Source organism: Protopterus annectens, chromosome 6.part0 (assembly GCF_019279795.1).
Source record: "Protopterus annectens isolate FY-2018-M chromosome 6.part0, PAN1.0, whole genome shotgun sequence".
In the NCBI taxonomy this organism is placed as follows: domain Eukaryota; kingdom Metazoa; phylum Chordata; order Ceratodontiformes; family Protopteridae; genus Protopterus; species Protopterus annectens.
Window position 1 is genome coordinate 171,157,828 of NC_056737.1, and position 18,903 is coordinate 171,176,730.

Genomic DNA, 18,903 nt, shown 5'->3' on the forward strand with positions numbered 1-18,903 from the left:
TGCATGACTGCAACACCTGGTAGACATTTCTGTGGCAGTCAGCAGGGACATTGGTGAGGGTACATCAGGCTGTACAACCCCTAGACTGAGCCAAGCCATCTGACTATACCACCCATTCAGGCAGCCTGTACAAAGTACCCACATAGGCATCCACGATACTGTCATTGTAGAGCTTACTACGTGGGCCATTGATGGAAGACATGTGCAACATAGGAACATCTGACTTCAGTAGCTGATCAGTAAGCAGCAGTGCTCAACAGGGCACAGTGCTACATCACCTGCTGCTTGGACTGTATGCCACCACAGTACACATGAGTACTGAATGACTGTGGCTAACACTGTTGTTTGCTACCTGCTAATTATGACCACTCATACAGTCTCTGTGTTATGTCAGTATCCTGCAAGAGGGTATTGCAAACACATGCCTGTTGACATACTAATGGCCATAATCTCCAGGTGAATATATATGTAGTATCCTAACCATCAGATAGACCTATGTTTCCAGTTAATAGCACATCAGTGCAAACATGTGATGTACATACCCAGGGCTAAAAAGTGGGCAGACAGGTGTACATCTAATGTGCTTCAGATCACCACTCCTCTACAGCAGTATGGCAAGAGTCATATGGCATAGCTGAGGCCACAGTCATCAGTAGGTGACATACTCATAGCCTCCACATACTTTTCCCTCAGCATGCCAGTATCTGACTCCAACAGCCATTTGTTGATGTACCTTACCAAGCTGTACTGGCACTTGCACACAACAGCATGGTCCCTCACAAGGCCACTACACATCTTCGGTATGTGCTCACTTCTGTTCATCTGCAATGGGTGTCTTTGCCACTTGTCACATATAATCTAATCAGTGGTGCTCTGTGCCTTGCATACAGGGCAAGGTGTGACCCTGCTACAGTGCATATGCTGCCTATCTGTAGGGAACACAGTAGATGGATGACTCATTCTACAGACATTAACCTACTATGTGACGTAAGTACTACTTGCTTGTGGGAGACATTTGTCTTGCAGACATAAAGACATCCTTGGAACAGAACCTGCCTAATTGTACACAGATCACATCAGTGCACCTCAGCACACTTCAGCACATGCCATCTGTTTGATTGGCTGGGTGACCATCATCTCAACACACAGCATCTGCCTGAGTCCCTATTGGGCTGGGGCAATATGTGCTGAGCCTGTACTGAGGGGTATACAGATGTCTCCACTTGTGAGGGCTGAATGGCCATTATACTAGTTAAGTTCACATGTCCTATGGCACCATAACATTATGCATAATGCTGTAAAAGCCTCACACACAAACATGGCCACATTCAGGCTAGCAACACTTCTACTTACTGCATACTTGACACTCCAACGCACACACATAGTACCAGTTAGCTGTACATAGATTAGTACACTTACCTATGTAGTGGTGCACACTACTACTCACAGTACCTGATGCATGCAACACACATGTCTGGAAGTATTATCTGTTTAGAACATATAATGCTTGTTGATATCAGCAAGCCTTCTTTTGTTCAGTCATCGGGGGCACAAAACTTGCTACAAATAAAATAATGCAAAACCCTACCTACATCTAGGTTATGATGTATATGCCAAATGGATATACACATGAACCAAGTGGGGCAGAGTGAGATTAGAACCCCTACCTATCTAATCTTATACACTGTAGATCACAGTACTTATCACATGTGCCATGGCTTACATCTGATACTAAAATGCCAGCGGGTAGTCTTAAGGTGGCTGACATCATCAGGCCTTGTAGAAGAGGGTGATTTGGAAGCCAGAAGAAATTTACAGGCCAAAAAGTTGCATAACCATCGCAGGTAGATAGCCCATGATGACATGTATGTTATTTTGTAGGGAGATATACACACGCACACACACACACACCTAATGGCCTGGAGTGAGATTAGAACCCCTATTTATCTAGTCTTATACACTATAGATCACAGTACTTATCTCATGCACCATGGCTTACATCTGATGCTAAAAACAACTGTGGCAAACGTAGTTGAAAGCTAAATCCTTTTATTTCATGAAGCGCTTTTCATCCAAAGTCAATGCTCAAACTTCATCAGATACTTAAAAATTAACTGTTACCATTTAAATAATGCTACAGATCAGTCAGCTGACTTTTGTATTTAAAGCAACATAAACCTTTTCCATTTTAAGATCATCCACTTTAAAATATTTTCATCATTAAGTAGAATTAACAACTATCTAATTGTACAATAGTAAGTGTATATGTATAAATCAGCTTAAACAAGAAAAATAAACATAGCGATGCATCAACGGACTATAGCAAAAAACAATTTAAGTCTTAAAGACTAGTTGATTAATTCCAACAGCTAGCAATTCTATGTGCACTCAAAATACAGTGAATACTATTTTGAATTAAATTAGATTACCTATAATAAGTATATGAAAACACTCGATATAATATGCAATAATATCTTGCATTGATGTTATCTACGTAAGCTTTTAATTTTTAATATAGGCATTATAAAACAAATATTATTCAAACCCGGTGAATTATATGCATATGTAAAAAAACAGTAATAGTGTACTCCAATTCACTCGAAGCTGGTAAATCCGCAAAAAGCACTTTATTACACAAAAAACAAGCTGAGGTTGAGCGCTTTCATCTGCTAGTATACAGATTTCATCAGAACCAATAATATGCCAATAATACAAGCATTATATATCCAGTTTGGCGCCAAAAATCAATTAATTGTACTAATCTTAAAAAATGATGTTGCATATAAACTATTTAGAAAAATATTATTAAAAAGTGTTACATGTTACAATACACATTAATACACTAGAAGCATATTAAAAGATATGTTTAAAATATATGTTTAAAATAATAAAACTTGTCTGTACAATGTTAAAATTCTCAAATGATTAGTATAAAGTATTAAATGTTGTAATTATAATTAAATACATATAATACGTGAGTTGGTTAGGTTCCTATAAACTCTATAGCCCTATTAATGTTCCTGAATGCATTGAATGTCTTTAAAAACACTAAATATCTTTATATCTTGTTTTCTTTTTGAAACTGCCCGTTCTGTATAATGTCCCTATAATGAAAATATGTTGGCGGCTGTTTCACTACATCCAAATTTCAACTGAAATAGGGGGCAACTGAATGTAAACTCGTTTTACTTGATATTTGAAGCCATACTTAGATGTGTAAACATTTATAGACAACTGTGTGATGTATGTAATTAAATACTAAGGACTGGATAGATGTTTCTGTAAAACTTAATGTAATGCTAACAAAGGTTTCAAACTGATAAAGTCATTAATACCTGGTGGTGTGGTAGCGTCTGTGCATATTTGCCATCTACTTTCTTTCCATGCCAAAAAAGTTTTCCAATTTCCTCCTTTGTCCTTAATATCTACTTGGTCAATAATGGAAAACATAAACTTGTGATCTGTCCTTTTGTCCTGCATGTGTCTATATAAAGCATTTTTGGTGTCTTCCTTTTTTATCCTGTACATGTGTTCGTAAATTCGTGTCTTGATCTTCCTCTCCGTTTTGCCTATGTAAAGGCGGACACATGGTACAGGTGGCAATGTACACTAGGCGCTGAGAATTACAGTTACCTGTTGTGCATGTCACCTTAGTATGCATGATGTTGCCTAATCTGATGGTATGTGTGGTGTTAATGTACATACATTGTTTGCAACATCCACATTTTCTAGTCCCTTTTATACTCTTTTACTTTCCTTCTTCATTCCACGCTGCATTATACTTTTTATGTTGTTACCAGCCTTGTACACAGTGCATATCTCTGTTCCAACTATACTGCCTAGGTTGCTTGAAGAGATAATAATATTCCAATATTTCTTGAGAATTTCCGTAATCCAATTGACATCTGGTTAAATCTTATCACGCATACTTTTTATCCCAATCCTTACTTGGAAAATTCTGTGTAGTGTTAGAACTCCCTAACAAGGGTTGGTATTTGAGTCCCCATTGTGCTTTGACATATGTGGTAGTATTTTCCAGTAATTTCTTTGGATATCCCCTTTCTACAAAGAGTTGTGTGATAATATCTAGTTCTCTAATCATATCTTCGAGGGTTGATGACATCCTTGCTGCTCTGATACACTGGCCTTTCTCAATGTTTTTGAATATATGGCGTGGATGGCAACTAGTGAATTGAATGTAATCGTTAGAAAAGGTGGGCTTCCTATATAATCTAGAGATAAATCCAGTACCAGTATTACCTATCCATGTGTCAAGATATGCAATGCCCTTTTTGTCGTATTGGAATGTAAACCTCAAAAAATCTGTAGTGTTGTTTAAATGTTCCACAAAGTAGGAATCAAATCTGTTGGTCCAGTCCAAATGATAAAACATCGTCCAAAAATCTGGTGTATAGCGAATGTGTTTGTAAAAATCACATGTAAAATATGTGTTTTCACTCCAGCATCACCATATTTGCAAAATGGGAGCACAAGATGCTCCCATGGCCCTCAGATTGTGTAAAGAATTCACCTTGATGTTCAATGTAGTTGTGTTCTAACACCAAACTCATCATGTCCATGATCAAATTAACTCTGTCCCAGCTACCTCCTAAGTATTTGCTTAGGCTGTTCTGAAAATATTCAAGTCCCGTGTTCACGGGGATACTGGAGAATAGATCTTGGACATCAATAGTTAAGAACGTCAGATTTTCATCCCACATATCCAAAGTTAGTTTGCTTAAAAAGTCCCAGGAATCTTTGACCAAGTGGTTGACTTTGGTGTAGATGTGTTTGGTCCACTGGTCAATAATAGTTCCTATCTTGAACGTCTTAGACTTGGATCCTGAGATAATAGGCCTAAAGGGTGGTTGAATCCGATTCTTGTCGATCTTTGGAATTCCCACAATATGTGCCAAAACCGGATAATCTGTTTTAACGTAATCGTATAATTAAGCTGGTGATACGATTATCAATTAAATACTCTTCTATAGCATTGTCAATACGTTTGTGACCGATGTTGATCTGGTTTTGGGACACTTTTTCATAGTTTCCTGAGTCATATAGTATACTGTGGATTTCATTGTAATATTGGGTGTTGTCAAAAATCACTACCCCTCCACCCTTGTCCGGTTTCATGATTCTAATCTCCTTATTTATAATGAGTTCTTGCATGCATTTTCTTTCACCTATAGTCAAATTGTCTGAAAATGCATTCCTACACTTTGTTGTTCCTGATATCTTTATATAAGTGGTAAATGTAAGTGACAAACCATATTCTCATATATTGCAACCTGGGGATTCATGGTTGGTATATGTACTTTTCACCAGTATTGGGGTTCCTATGAGCAAGTGTCTTGTTGGAATGATCATTAAATTGGATGGCTAAGTTCAACCTTCTACAAAAGAGTTTTATTTCCTTGATAAGATCAAATAAATTAAACTTTACCGTTGGTATATATATATATATATATATATCCTATATATATATACCAACGGTAAAGTTTAATTTATTTGATCTTATCAAGGAAATAAAACTCTTTTGTAGAAGGTTGAACTTAGCCATCCAATTTAATGATCATTCCAACAAGACACTTGCTCATAGGAACCCCAATACTCTGGTGAAAAAAAGTACATATATACCAACCATGAATCCCCAGGTTGCAATATATGAGAATATGGTTTGTCACGACATTTACCACTTATATAAAGATATCAGGAACAACAAAAGTGTAGGGAATGCATTTTCAGACAATTTGACTATAGGTGAAAGAAAATGCATGCAAGAACTCATTATAAATAAGGAGATTAGAATCATGAAACCGGACAAGGGTGGAGGGGTAGTGATTTTTGACAACACCCAATATTACAATGAAATCCACAGTATACTATATGACTCAGGAAACTATGAAAAAGTGTCCCAAAACCAGATCAACATCGGTCACAAACGTATTGACAATGCTATAGAAGAGTATTTAATTGATAATCGTATCACTAGCGAATTATACGATTACGTTAAAACAGATTATCCGGTTTTGGCACATATTGTGGGAATTCCAAAGATCGACAAGAATCGGATTCAACCACCCTTTAGGCCTATTATCTCAGGATCCAAGTCTAAGACGTTCAAGATAGGAACTATTATTGACCAGTGGACCAAACACATCTACACCAAAGTCAACCACTTGGTCAAAGATTCCTGGGACTTTTTAAGCAAACTAACTTTGGATATGTGGGATGAAAATCTGACGTTCTTAACTATTGATGTCCAAGATCTATTCTCCAGTATCCCAGTGAACACGGGACTTGAATATTTTCAGAACAGCCTAAGCAAATACTTAGGAGGTAGCTGGGACAGAGTTAATTTGATCATGGACATGATGAGTTTGGTGTTAGAACACAACTACATTGAACATCAAGGTGAATTCTTTACACAATCTCGAGGGGTAGCCATGGGAGCATCTTGTGCTCCCATTTTTGCAAATATGGTGATGCTGGAGTGGAAACACAATATTTTACATGTGATTTTTACAAACACATTCGGCTATACACCAGATTTTTGGACGATGTTTTTATCATTTGGACTGGACCAACAGATTTGATTCCTACTTTTGTGGAACATTTAAACAACACTACAGATTTTTTGAGGTTTACATTCCAATACGACAAAAAGGGCATTGCATATCTTGACACATGGATAGGTAATACTGGTACTGGATTTATCTCTAGATTATATAGGAAGCCCACCTTTTCTAACGATTACATTCAATTCACTAGTTGCCATCCACGCCATATATTCAAAAACATTGTGAAAGGCCAGTGTATCAGAGCAGCAAGGATGTCATCAACCCTCGAAGATATGATTAGAGAACTAGATATTATCACACAACTCTTTGTAGAAAGGGGATATCCAAAGAAATTACTGGAAAATACTACCACATATGTCAAAGCACAATGGGGACTCAAATACCAACCCTTGTTAGGGAGTTCTAACACTACACAGAATTTTCCAAGTAAGGATTGGGATAAAAAAGTATGCGTGATAAGATTTAACCCGTATGTCAATTGGATTACGGAAATTCTCAAGAAATATTGGAATATTATTATCTCTTCGGGCAACCTAGGCAGTATAGTTGGAACAGAGATATGCACTGTGTACAAGGCTGGTAACAACATAAAAAGTATAATGGAGCGTGGAATGAAGAAGGAAAGTAAAAAGAGTATAAAAGGGACTAGAAAATGTGGATGTTGCAAACAATGTATGTACATTAACACCACACATACCATCAGATTAGGCAACATCATGCATACTAAGGTGACATGCACAACAGGTAACTGCAATTCTCAGCGTCTAGTGTACATTGCCACCTGTACCATGTGTCCGGCCTTCTACATAGGCAAAACGGAGAGGAAGATCAAGACACGAATTTACGAACACATGTACAGGATAAAAAATAAAAAAGGAAGACACCAAAAATGCTTTATATAGACACATGCAGGACAAAGGGACAGATCACAAGTTTATGTTTTCCATTATTGACCAAGTAGATATTAAGGACAAAGGAGGAAATTGGAAAACTTTTTTGGCATGGAAAGAAAGTAGATGGCAAATATGCACAGACGCTACCACACCACCAGGTATTAATGACTTTATCAGTTTGAAACCTTTGTTAGCATTACATTAAGTTTTACAGAAACATCTATCCAGTCCCTAGTATTTAATTACATACATCACACAGTTGTCTATAAATGTTTACACATCTAAGTATGGCTTCAAATATCAAGTAAAACGAGTTTACATTCAGTTGCCCCCTATTTCAGTTGAAATTTGGATGTAGTGAAACAGCCGCCAACATATTTTCATTATAGGGACATTGTACAGAACGGGCAGTTTCAAAAAGAAAACAAGATATAAAGATATTTAGTGTTTTTAAAGACATTCAATGCATTCAGGAACATTAATAGGGCTACAGAGTTTATAGGAACCTAACCAACTCACGTATTATATGTATTTAATTATAATTACAACATTTAATACTTTATACTAATCATTTGAGAATTTTAACATTGTACAGACAAGTTTTATTATTTTAAACATATATTTTAAACATATCTTTTAATATGCTTCTAGTGTATTAATGTGTATTGTAACATGTAACACTTTTTAATAATATTTTTCTAAATAGTTTATATGCAACATCATTTTTTAAGATTAGTACAATTAATTGATTTTTGGCGCCAAACTGGATATATAATGCTTGTATTATTGGCATATTATTGGTTCTGATGAAATCTGTATACTAGCAGATGAAAGCGCTCAACCTCAGCTTGTTTTTTGTGTAATAAAGTGCTTTTTGCGGATTTACCAGCTTCGAGTGAATTGGAGTACACTATTACTGTTTTTTTACATACGTTGTGGTTCACCGTACTTTTCCTTTACTAATTATATGCATATAACCACATTAGCCATATTAATTCCAGCCTTTCCAGTTTTAATTCTAATGGTCCACCTCTCATATTTGCTACTAACTGATCCAAAATACAAAATTTAAATTCATGACCAGGATACTCCAAAATATGCTTAACTAATGCATTGTCTTGTTTTAGTTTACCTATACTATATATATGTTTGTAGATTCTTTCTCTTAATCTACAAATTATCTTGCCTACATAATAACATGGGCAATATTGATACTTAGCTGGGTAAACCACCATTTTGAAATTACAGTTATATTTCCCTTTACTTGTCATTTCCATATTATTAATGGATAAACAAGTACCAACATGAATGTACTTACAATAAGGACAAAGGCCACATTGCTGCATTCCCCTCCAATTAATGTTCCTATTTTGTATACTTTCAAATAGTTTTTTTAGATTCTTATCTCTTCTTGTGATAAATTTTTGTGTGTTCCCCAATTTTCTAGTAGTTCCTTATTTTCTGTAAGTATGTTCCAGTTCTTACAAATGATATTTCTTATAAAATAATAGTCCTTATTGAATGTTAGAACAAAACTAGACCCAAATCTTGAAGTATCATTATCAGTACTGATGTCAGTATTAGACAACACTGAGTCTGGTCCCATAATCATATTCATTTCTACTTCAACATTAACTACTTCCATACTACTATTCACAATAGGTTTATATATACCTCTAAATCTTTTATCCATTACTTCATCCATAATGTTTTCTATGAAAGTATTAGGATATGCCCTTCTAAGGAACATTTGTTTCAAATGCTGACATTCTATCTGAAAGTCCTCGTCCCTTGAAATCATTCGTGCCACCCTCACTAACTGCCCTTTTACCACAGATTTCTTTTGGCAGTTTGGATGGGCTCTCAAAAAATGTAAAAATGTATTTGAATAAGAGGGCTTTCTATATATTTTGTTTCATATTTTTATCAGTATTATTCTTTATTAATAGTACACCCAAAAATGGTATTTGTTTTTCATTAAAACTGTATGTGAATTGAAGAAAGTCAGTACTTTCTTTAAAATAGTGGACAAGGTCCTTTGCCTGTTCTTCCCTCCCTTTGAACAATATAAATATATTGTCCAAGAAGCATGTAAAATATACTATTTGAGTATTTATTATTTCATTATTAAATATAAAGGAGCTTTCCCAGTAATTCATCACCAAATTCTCAAAACTAGAGCCGCATGGTGAACCTATTGCGACTCCACTTTTTTGGTGAAAAAAATATTTTTAAATATTATATAATTATGAGACAATACTATATTAGTAATTCTTCCATTAGTACCAATTCTGATGATGGTGCACCTTTTTCACTAAGGTTTAAAATAACCCATTCAATACCTAATTCTTGTGGTATTGAGGTATAAAGGTCCTTAACATCCACTGTTAATAGATTATTCTACTCATCATATATTATATCATTAATCTTTTCTAAAAAGGACCAAGAATCTTTACTTATACCTGTTTCTGAAACCACATATTTCTTAAGAATTGAATAAACCACCTTTGCACATGCATATGTTGCACAGTTCCTACCATCCACAATTGGTCTAAAAGGTGGATCCCTTAAATTTCTATGGATTTTAGGTACACCGAAAATTGTAGGGGCGATAGGTGCAGGCATAATCAAATAAGTTATACAAAGCCATATCAATTCTCCCTGCTATAAATAGGTCATTAATGTATATTTTTATCCTTTTGTTAGCCTGATTATATTCATTCAAAGGCACTTTATTGTATGATTCCGATGTTAACATTAATTCTATCTTATTTTCGTAATCAACTAGGTCCATAAAAACCAGACCTCCACCTTTATCCGGTTTCATAATAGGAACCTTTGCGTCTTTCAAATAGCTAATCCAATCTTGTTCTTCTTTTGTTAGATTATCCCTACTACCCCTCCCATTCTTCCATAGATCAATATGTCTAACATCTAATCCACATATTCTTTTTTCAAATATGTGCAAAAGGTTGTGCAAAGGTGGATTGTAAGTACTAGCAACTCTAAATTCATTCCTATGCTGAATATTAGTGTTACCAAACAGTATTGCCAAGTTTAATTTTCTCACATACATTTTAAATCAATTAAGCAATTAGTAACATTCAGATTTTTCGTGGGGACAAAAGTAAATCCTTTAGCCAGCAGATTAGCTAATTCAACAGAAACATTAACTGAAGAATAATTATATATAGAAAAGTCACCATCAGAGTTTTTGATAATGGAAAAGTTATTCGTTAAAGCACTTTCAATTACCTCATTTATCTCCATTTGTTGTGCTTTTTCCTTTGATTGCGTTTGTTCTGTATTCTTTCCCTCTGAAAATTGGGGAACACACCAAAATTTATCACAAGAAGAGGTAATAATCTAAAAAATCTATTTGAAAGTATACAAAATAGGAACATTAATCGGAGGGGAATGCAGCAATGCGGCCTTTGCCCTTATTTTAAGTACATTCACGTTGGTACTTGTTTATCCATTAATAATATGGAAATGACAAGTAATTCCAAAATAGTGGTTTACCTAGCTAAGTGTCAATATTGCCCATGTTATTATGTAGGCAAGACAATTTGTAGATTAAGAGAAAGAATCTACGAACATATATATAGTATAGGTAAACTGAAACAAGACAATGCATTAGCTAAGCATATTTTGGAGTATCCTGGTCATGAATTTAAATTTTGGATTTTGGATCAATTAGTAGCAAATATGAGAGGTGGACCATTAGAATTAAAACTGGAAAGGCTGGAATTAATATGGCAAATGCGGTTATATGCATATAATTCACCGGGTTTGAATGATATTTGTTCTATAATGCCTATATTAAAAATGAAAAGCTTACGTAGATAACATCAATGCAAGATATTATTGCACATTATATTGAGTGTTTTCATATACTTGATATAGGTAATCTAATTTAATTCAAAATAGTATTCACTGTATTTTGAGTGTACATAGAATTGCTAGCTGTTGGAATTAATCAACTAGTCTTTAAGACTTAAATTGGTTTTTGCTATAGTCCGTTGATGCATCTCTATGTTTATTTTTCTTGTTTAAGCTGATTTAAGCATATAAGCTTACTATTGCACAATTAGATAGTTTTTAATTCTAGTTAATGATGAAAGTATTTTAAAGTGGATGATTTTAAAATGGAAAAGGTATATGTTGCTTTAAATACAAAAGTCAGCTGACTGATTTGTAACATTATTTAAATGATAACAGTATCTGATGAAGTTTGAGCACTGGCTTTGGACGAAAAGCGGTTCATGAAATAAAAGGATGTAGCCTTCACCTATGTCTGCCACAGTTGTTTTTGGTATCCGAAGTTTTTATTTGTTTGTATTGTTACATCTGATGCTACACTACCATCTGGTAGTCTTACGGTGGCTGACATCATCAGGCCTTCTAGAAGAGGGTGGTTTGGAAGCCAGCAGCAATTTACAGGCCCATAAGGTGCATAACTATCTAGTCTTATACATTATAGATTATAGTACTTATCGCGTGCACCACAGGTTACATCTCTTGTATATGTGGTTGCAGGCATAGTACTTGTGAGTTACACAAACTAGGCTTGTGCTAAATAGCATCTGTGGCCTGCAGAATATATTTTTCTGTATTGTTATCTGCATCTAGTATATTAGTAGTGAGATACCTGTTCTTATCCTAGCTATGTGTGTACATTTACCAGTATGGCCATATGTGGCTGCTTGCAGTTAGTTAGGTAAAAATGTGGGCAGGAACAATGTGCCCTGTCCATACTTGTGTTGACACCATTATACATTACACCACCTGCTCACCTCTGTTTGTCTATGTGGTGAAATCCAGCAGGCACAGGGGTCTGTAGGTAAGTGGATTATGTACTGCTGCACCATTAGTTTGGATCCTTTGAACAGCATTATAGCTGTGTGATAGTGCAGATTTACTCACTATTATCAGGGTATGCCAGACAATGCAGGCATCCACACACATATTTATGTATATCACAGGGATGTATATATAAATATAGCTGTGTGTATGATTTGTACATGTGTTATGTAGATATATAGGGAGTGTATGCATCATATAGCTATATAGATTGATATATATCTATTTGACACCATTTAGAGATATACTACGCCTGTGAGAAAGAGATAATGACAGACGGATATGTATATGTATAAGTCTGTATGTATAGACATTTATACATAACATGTCATTTCAATGAAGGGCCAACAGAATTGCACTCATTTTTCCTAAGTGGAACTGTCAGTACTTATAATGTGATTCCAGGACACACCTACCTGTATTCCAGTCCAGGATATTTGTATGTTCCAGACATTAACATCCGTCCCTATTTCTGCAGTATTGCAATTCACTCACTTGACCACAGCATTCCCCAAACTGTCTGCTGTACTTAATATGTGACTGAGGTTGGTAATGTTATATCACTGACAGACTGACAGTCTACGTATCTGTCAACTGTCCTGATTTTCACAGAATGCCCAGAGTTTTGCCTCATATTTTTGGTCTGTTCCTCATACAATTGTGGTCTTCTGGTGCTTTGTTGAATGTTAAAGTAAATACATTCTACTAACTACAAACATTTGCTTTTCAGACTTTATATACTTGAAAATACATGATAATGTAACACCTTTAATTTCATCAGCTGTCTAGGTTTATGTGACCAATATTTCAATTCTGTCCCTATGTTTGGGCCTTTGTCCTCCTAACTTTTCTGGCTTTGTCCAGATTTCTTGCACTAAGAGGTTGAGTGATATGGCATTCTGTGAAAACACCAACACAGTACCACCATACATGCAAATGATGTAAGTAATGCCAGATTAAAACCATCAAAACCATCACCCATACTAGCTTCCCTAGTCCACTGAGCCACATGGGTCACTAGACAGAGAGGAATCATTCATCACACAATCAACGGCATACATATGTACAATGTTATCGTGTATGAAGAGAGACATAAAATGTGTGAACAATATCTATGTTACAGGCCTGAGATTGCCTGGTCAACTGATAAACCAAATCTGACTTTCTGTTAATGCAGTCATATGGGTACACTGCTGTGTTAGGGTTGGGGGAAAAACAGAACATGATCAGCTTCGGAAGACAGTAGTCCAAATATCATGTGTGCCCACTGTTTAACATCTCTCATGCCTGATTTTGTGAATATTCCAAATATAAGGCCTAGTGAATATTGAGGAACATCTAATATTGGACTGGGTATCTGTAGTCCCATGTGACTATTAAATCTGACCACATTGCCCATTATATTTCCTTGCATAACAGCAGCAGATCCATACATAATGCCTTATTATAGTAATTCTAGTAATTCTTAAAATTAGTGTGTAGGTTAGAGACTTACCTTGTGAATGCCGCAGTTGACAGAGCTGTAGTTTAGGACTGTGATGCAAGCAGTACACAGCCAATACCCGGATAGGTACAGGTTGCTTGGGTTGCCTAGCATTGACTATTTCAATATATGTATGTGCATAGGAGTGAGGTGTTGGTGCCTAAGGACCTATGTTGTCAGTGAATGTGCTATGCATTGTCTCTTAACCAATGCCAGGCATACTGGGCATGCCTATGTCTGCCTACAGGGACATCATTAGGGGGCTGCTCCTCTGAGTCCTCCTGTGAGTGTGGCTGTGGTGACCTAGGCACTGGTAGGGGCTATGTATCCCTTCCATTTGCTGATCCTGCTGCAGTTGCTTCTGCAGGATCATATTGTATAGCATGGCACAAACTGTGAACATATGTGCACATGTGTCTGGAGAATGCTGCAGGGCTTCACCAGATATAATGAGGCACTGGAGCCGTGACTACAACAACCAAGCACATGCTCTGTGATGTTCCTGGTTTGTGCATGTGCCTCATTATGCTGTTCTTTGGTGAGTGTGTGTGCATTTCTGATGGGTGTTATCATCCACGGTTCCAGTGCATAGCCAGCATCCCACAGTAAATGGCCATGTGGGATGCACCCATAGCAAACATCTGGTAAAGTTATGATGCGCACTAGATATGGGAGTCATGATAGCTGCCAGGGCTGCCAGCACACACATTCATGATAATGCACTGGGCATTGCAGACAATCTGGCAGTTAATGGAGTGGTACCTCTTGCAGTTGACGTAGATTTTACCCTTCTCATCAGGTGGTGCCTTGATGTGTACATGAGTGCAATCTATGGCACCCAGTACCTCAGGGTAGAGTTCTCCATGGTAGAAGTGTTGCATATTGCTGGCCCTCACCTCAGGGGTGAGGGGAAAATAAATGTGCTCACTGGCATGTGGAAACATGGCATCCAGGAACTGTTGGAGTACCCTGGATGCTGATGCAGGTGAGATCCCCATTATGTCCCCAGTTGGTCTTTGGAAGGTACCTTTAGCTGTTATCCTAAGGGCTACACATACCTCTGTTTCTGGGCCTGAGCACTTTTCTCCTTCTCAATCTAGGCCTATTGTCAGCAGCAGCAGCACTGACCTCAGCATCTAGCACATACAGATGTAGCAGACCTGCAGCAGCCCTTATCATTCTTTCAGTTAAAATTCCCAAATTTGTACTTCACTGGTGCAGAGTATGGGGAAAAATCAGATGGTAAGGTATATGCATACTTTATAGTGCTCTACTGTAGGTGCTGTTTGTGGGATTGGCTGCCTATGATGCATTGCACCTGCCTAGTATATCATTACCTTCATTTAATGGCCCACGTTTAAGATAAACAAGGATCAACAGTAATTAATACATCACTGGCCTTTTAGATACTCTCAGCACAATGACATGCCACACAAACATGCAGAAGCAGGTGTCCTGTAGGTAAACAAAGCTTAGCAGTCAATGGACCTCCCCGGCTTCAATGCTCAGTACAGTGACACACCCAAAAACATCCAAAAACTCATGCCACATAGCTAAACAAAGCTTAGAAATCAGGGCTCACCCTCGCAGACTTGCACTTTTAGCATGGTGCCATGCCACGTAAACAGGAGCAGCTGTGCTTCACTCAGCTCAAAAGTTAGTGAACACACCCTCTCTTGATATCAGCTACCTCCTCTGTGGACACCAACATGGCTCTCATAGGTTCATAGGTTCATACTAGGCTATCTGCCCAAGGGCATTTATAAGCCTAGCCTACACAGAGGGGATCTGTGAACAAGATTACCCCATTATACTATTCAGTAACTCCACCTCATTTGCATAGTGATCCATGCTCACACCCTGGATACTACATGCTTCCAAACCCTACCACTTTAGCAACAGCACCAATGCACCATTGTAAATAGTGCACACAGGGTCCTGTAAATATTTCTGTCCCATGATATCAATTTTGAGTTTTTCCACTTTTTTATTTTATTTTTATATATAAGGCATGTTTGTGCACAGCAGCGAGCTGTGCAAACATACCCATATTATTAAAAATATATTTATTTTAATATATTTACTGTAGTTTTGGAACACACAGGATAGTTTCACTCATATCTTTCCATCACCTACATTTTTCCAGACCCTTTTGTCTTTTCACAGTGCTGTACACCAAATTTTTCCGTGTACACTACGGACACTGACAAGGGGTCTGCAGGGCTGCCTATCTGCTTGCTGGGTATCTCTTCCTGTCTCATTTACATGAGATTCACCTGTTTATGACATAATTTGTATGCCACAGAACTTCCTGTGTTAGAGCATGCATGCACACCACCTAGCAGTGCTTACTGGATTGCAAACCTTCTTACTTTCATGTAAGCAGCATGGCACGATGCCTGCATGGTAAAAAAGATTGTGTAGGCTTTATTAAATTTCCCCCTATGTTCCATACATCTAGTTTCAATGCTATCACTGGAATACAAATATTTTAAATATAATTACTAAATAAAGTACAGTTAATTATGCCCTAAAGGCCAACACGGGTCTAAATCACATAGTCAAAGTCTTATAACTTCAAACAGGTAATGTTCAAACCATTATGTTCGAAGTTACAAAACTTCGACTATAGATTAAAAAAAACAACAGAAAACAAAACAAACTATTTTAAGCAGGGGGGTAAGCCCCCCTGCACCCCCACATCCCCAGCTACTTAAATATACCAACTATGAGATTGTACCCTATTGAACAAAATGGAAACCTCCGCTTATGGAGATTTCCATTGAAATGCTCAAACTTTTACAAATTTGAACTTATAGTCTCGACCATATGAGGTTTGAACTTGCAAAATTTCAACTACGTGATAGGAACCCAGCCAATACAGTGATCACCACTTCTTTCAGAAGATTGTTAAAACAGATATAAATTATTTAGAGGAAAGAAATTGCTGAGCAGATCTTGGTTTCCATTAAAGGTATCTCTGAAGTTATATAGTACTGCTGATGATAAGTATCCTGCAATGGGCTAATGATATTTCCTTTCTTATATAGTTATTGATGACACATCTGCCAAAGTTAGGACTACATGAGAAAAAAAACATCAAAATGTGGGCATCCATATCATAATCTTTTCTGATCTTCTGACCTTAAAGAAGCAAGTCTTTAAATAATTATCCATACACACAGCTACTTTAGAAACAGGATCTACAGCATTGTAAGACATTAAGGTTTACACATATAATGTGTTGGCTGCCCATTTGACCAATGCAGAAACCTTGCCTTTTTACTTTTTTTAGAATCTGCCACAGCATACAAAGTAGCATGAATCTGCAATCGTACTGTAATCTGGGAAATTAAAATTTCATAATGAATAAGAACTGTAGACAACCCAATTATAGAAGTTACCTAAACTGCAGTAAAACCAAGTGTATGTGTTTTTATCCTAAGAAAAAGCTCTCTGCTGCATTACTTTTTTCAACATCTTTGATACTGCGAACACTCTCATTGAGGCAACTACCAGTTTTAGGTACCTGGGTATTTGGCTCAACCGATCTCTCAATATTTATCAATACAAACCCCTCTACCTCTTACTCTGAGCCCACAAAATCTCACATTGCCTTTCAGCTCCCATCAGAGCAGTCATAAGCATACCTCACAACTGTCCAGAGTTTTGCAAAATGTCCAGATATTTAGTTCATATTTTTGGTCTTTTCCTTATAAAATTAGTGGTTTTCTGGCAAATCATTGAGATTATCTGAGGATTAAAGTCATTAAATAATGACATACAAGTTTCAGACTTCAAATCCTTCAGAAAATGTATGTTTAAACTGGTCTATATTATTACCTTGAACGGGCAGTATATCAAATGCATCTCTGTCAACACATAAATGCCGAACTAGAAATTCAGTGAGCCACCAAACCATTGAAACTGACAACACTGAACATGTTTGTTGTCCAGCAGCGTGATTGTGGGGATGAGGAAATATATCTTTTTCCCCACTGTAGTGCGTTCTTGGAGTTGGTATATTTAAGTAGGGAGGTGTGGGGGGCACAGCCCCCCACATGGAGGGATGCAGGGGGGGCAAGTGTGTTAATGTAGTTTTACTTCGTTGGGTTTCACTTACCTGAATGGCGCTTTTGATGATGTGATGCGTTTGAGGTTTACATTTTCGATGGTTTGGTGGTTCACTGAATTTGTAGTTCGGTGTTTATGTGTCAACGAAGTTGTATTCGATATACTGCCTGTTCGAGGTTATAATATAGACTCGTTTAAACAAATTGTTTTACTCTAGCAACTTTCTAAGCTTTTAAGAGCAATATTTAAAATATGTCTCTAGTCTTGGGCCTTTGTCCCCCATTTTGTAGACCTTTGTCCACATTTATTGCAACAAGAGGTTAAGAGGTATTCATAGGAAAAGATGTCCTTCTCACTCAACTTCATCGATTCAGACTCATAGATTGTTACTAGGCTACTGACTGTAGGGGGCCTTTCTAAGCCTAGCCAAGTTTTCCCAAAAGAATAATGACATACTGCATTCAAATAGGACACTGAGGGTCAGGCATTTATAACCTTTTGCTCTCCATAAGGGAAATGGGTGCCAGGCCCGATGTAAATTTCCTATTCCTCATCCACTGGTCTAGGTTTTATCTTAAAATGGGTAATATACTAACTCAGCTTCACATGGATAGGAAGTCTGTTCAATAGGAGGGGCAATCTCTGGGACAAATATCTATCTCTCCGGCATGTTCTGCTTAAATTACAGATTACAGACAAAATTATGGTCCCTAAATCTTGCATTTCTGGTACTCTTTGACTTACAAATATGTAGGAATTTCATACGTGTGGGGTTTGTGGATGCCTTGCAAGCCAGGCATAGATCACCTCTCAGCAATCTATAGTAAACTGAGTAGAGACACAGCACAGGGCTTTAAGGTACTCTATGCCTTGTATTCTTTAATATGGGCTTCCTTTGTTTGTTAACTTGACAAACAAAACCACAACTGCATTGCAAACCTAATCAAATAAAGTTTCTCATTTCGTGAATAATTCAACCCATTGCAGACACCATTGCCACACTATT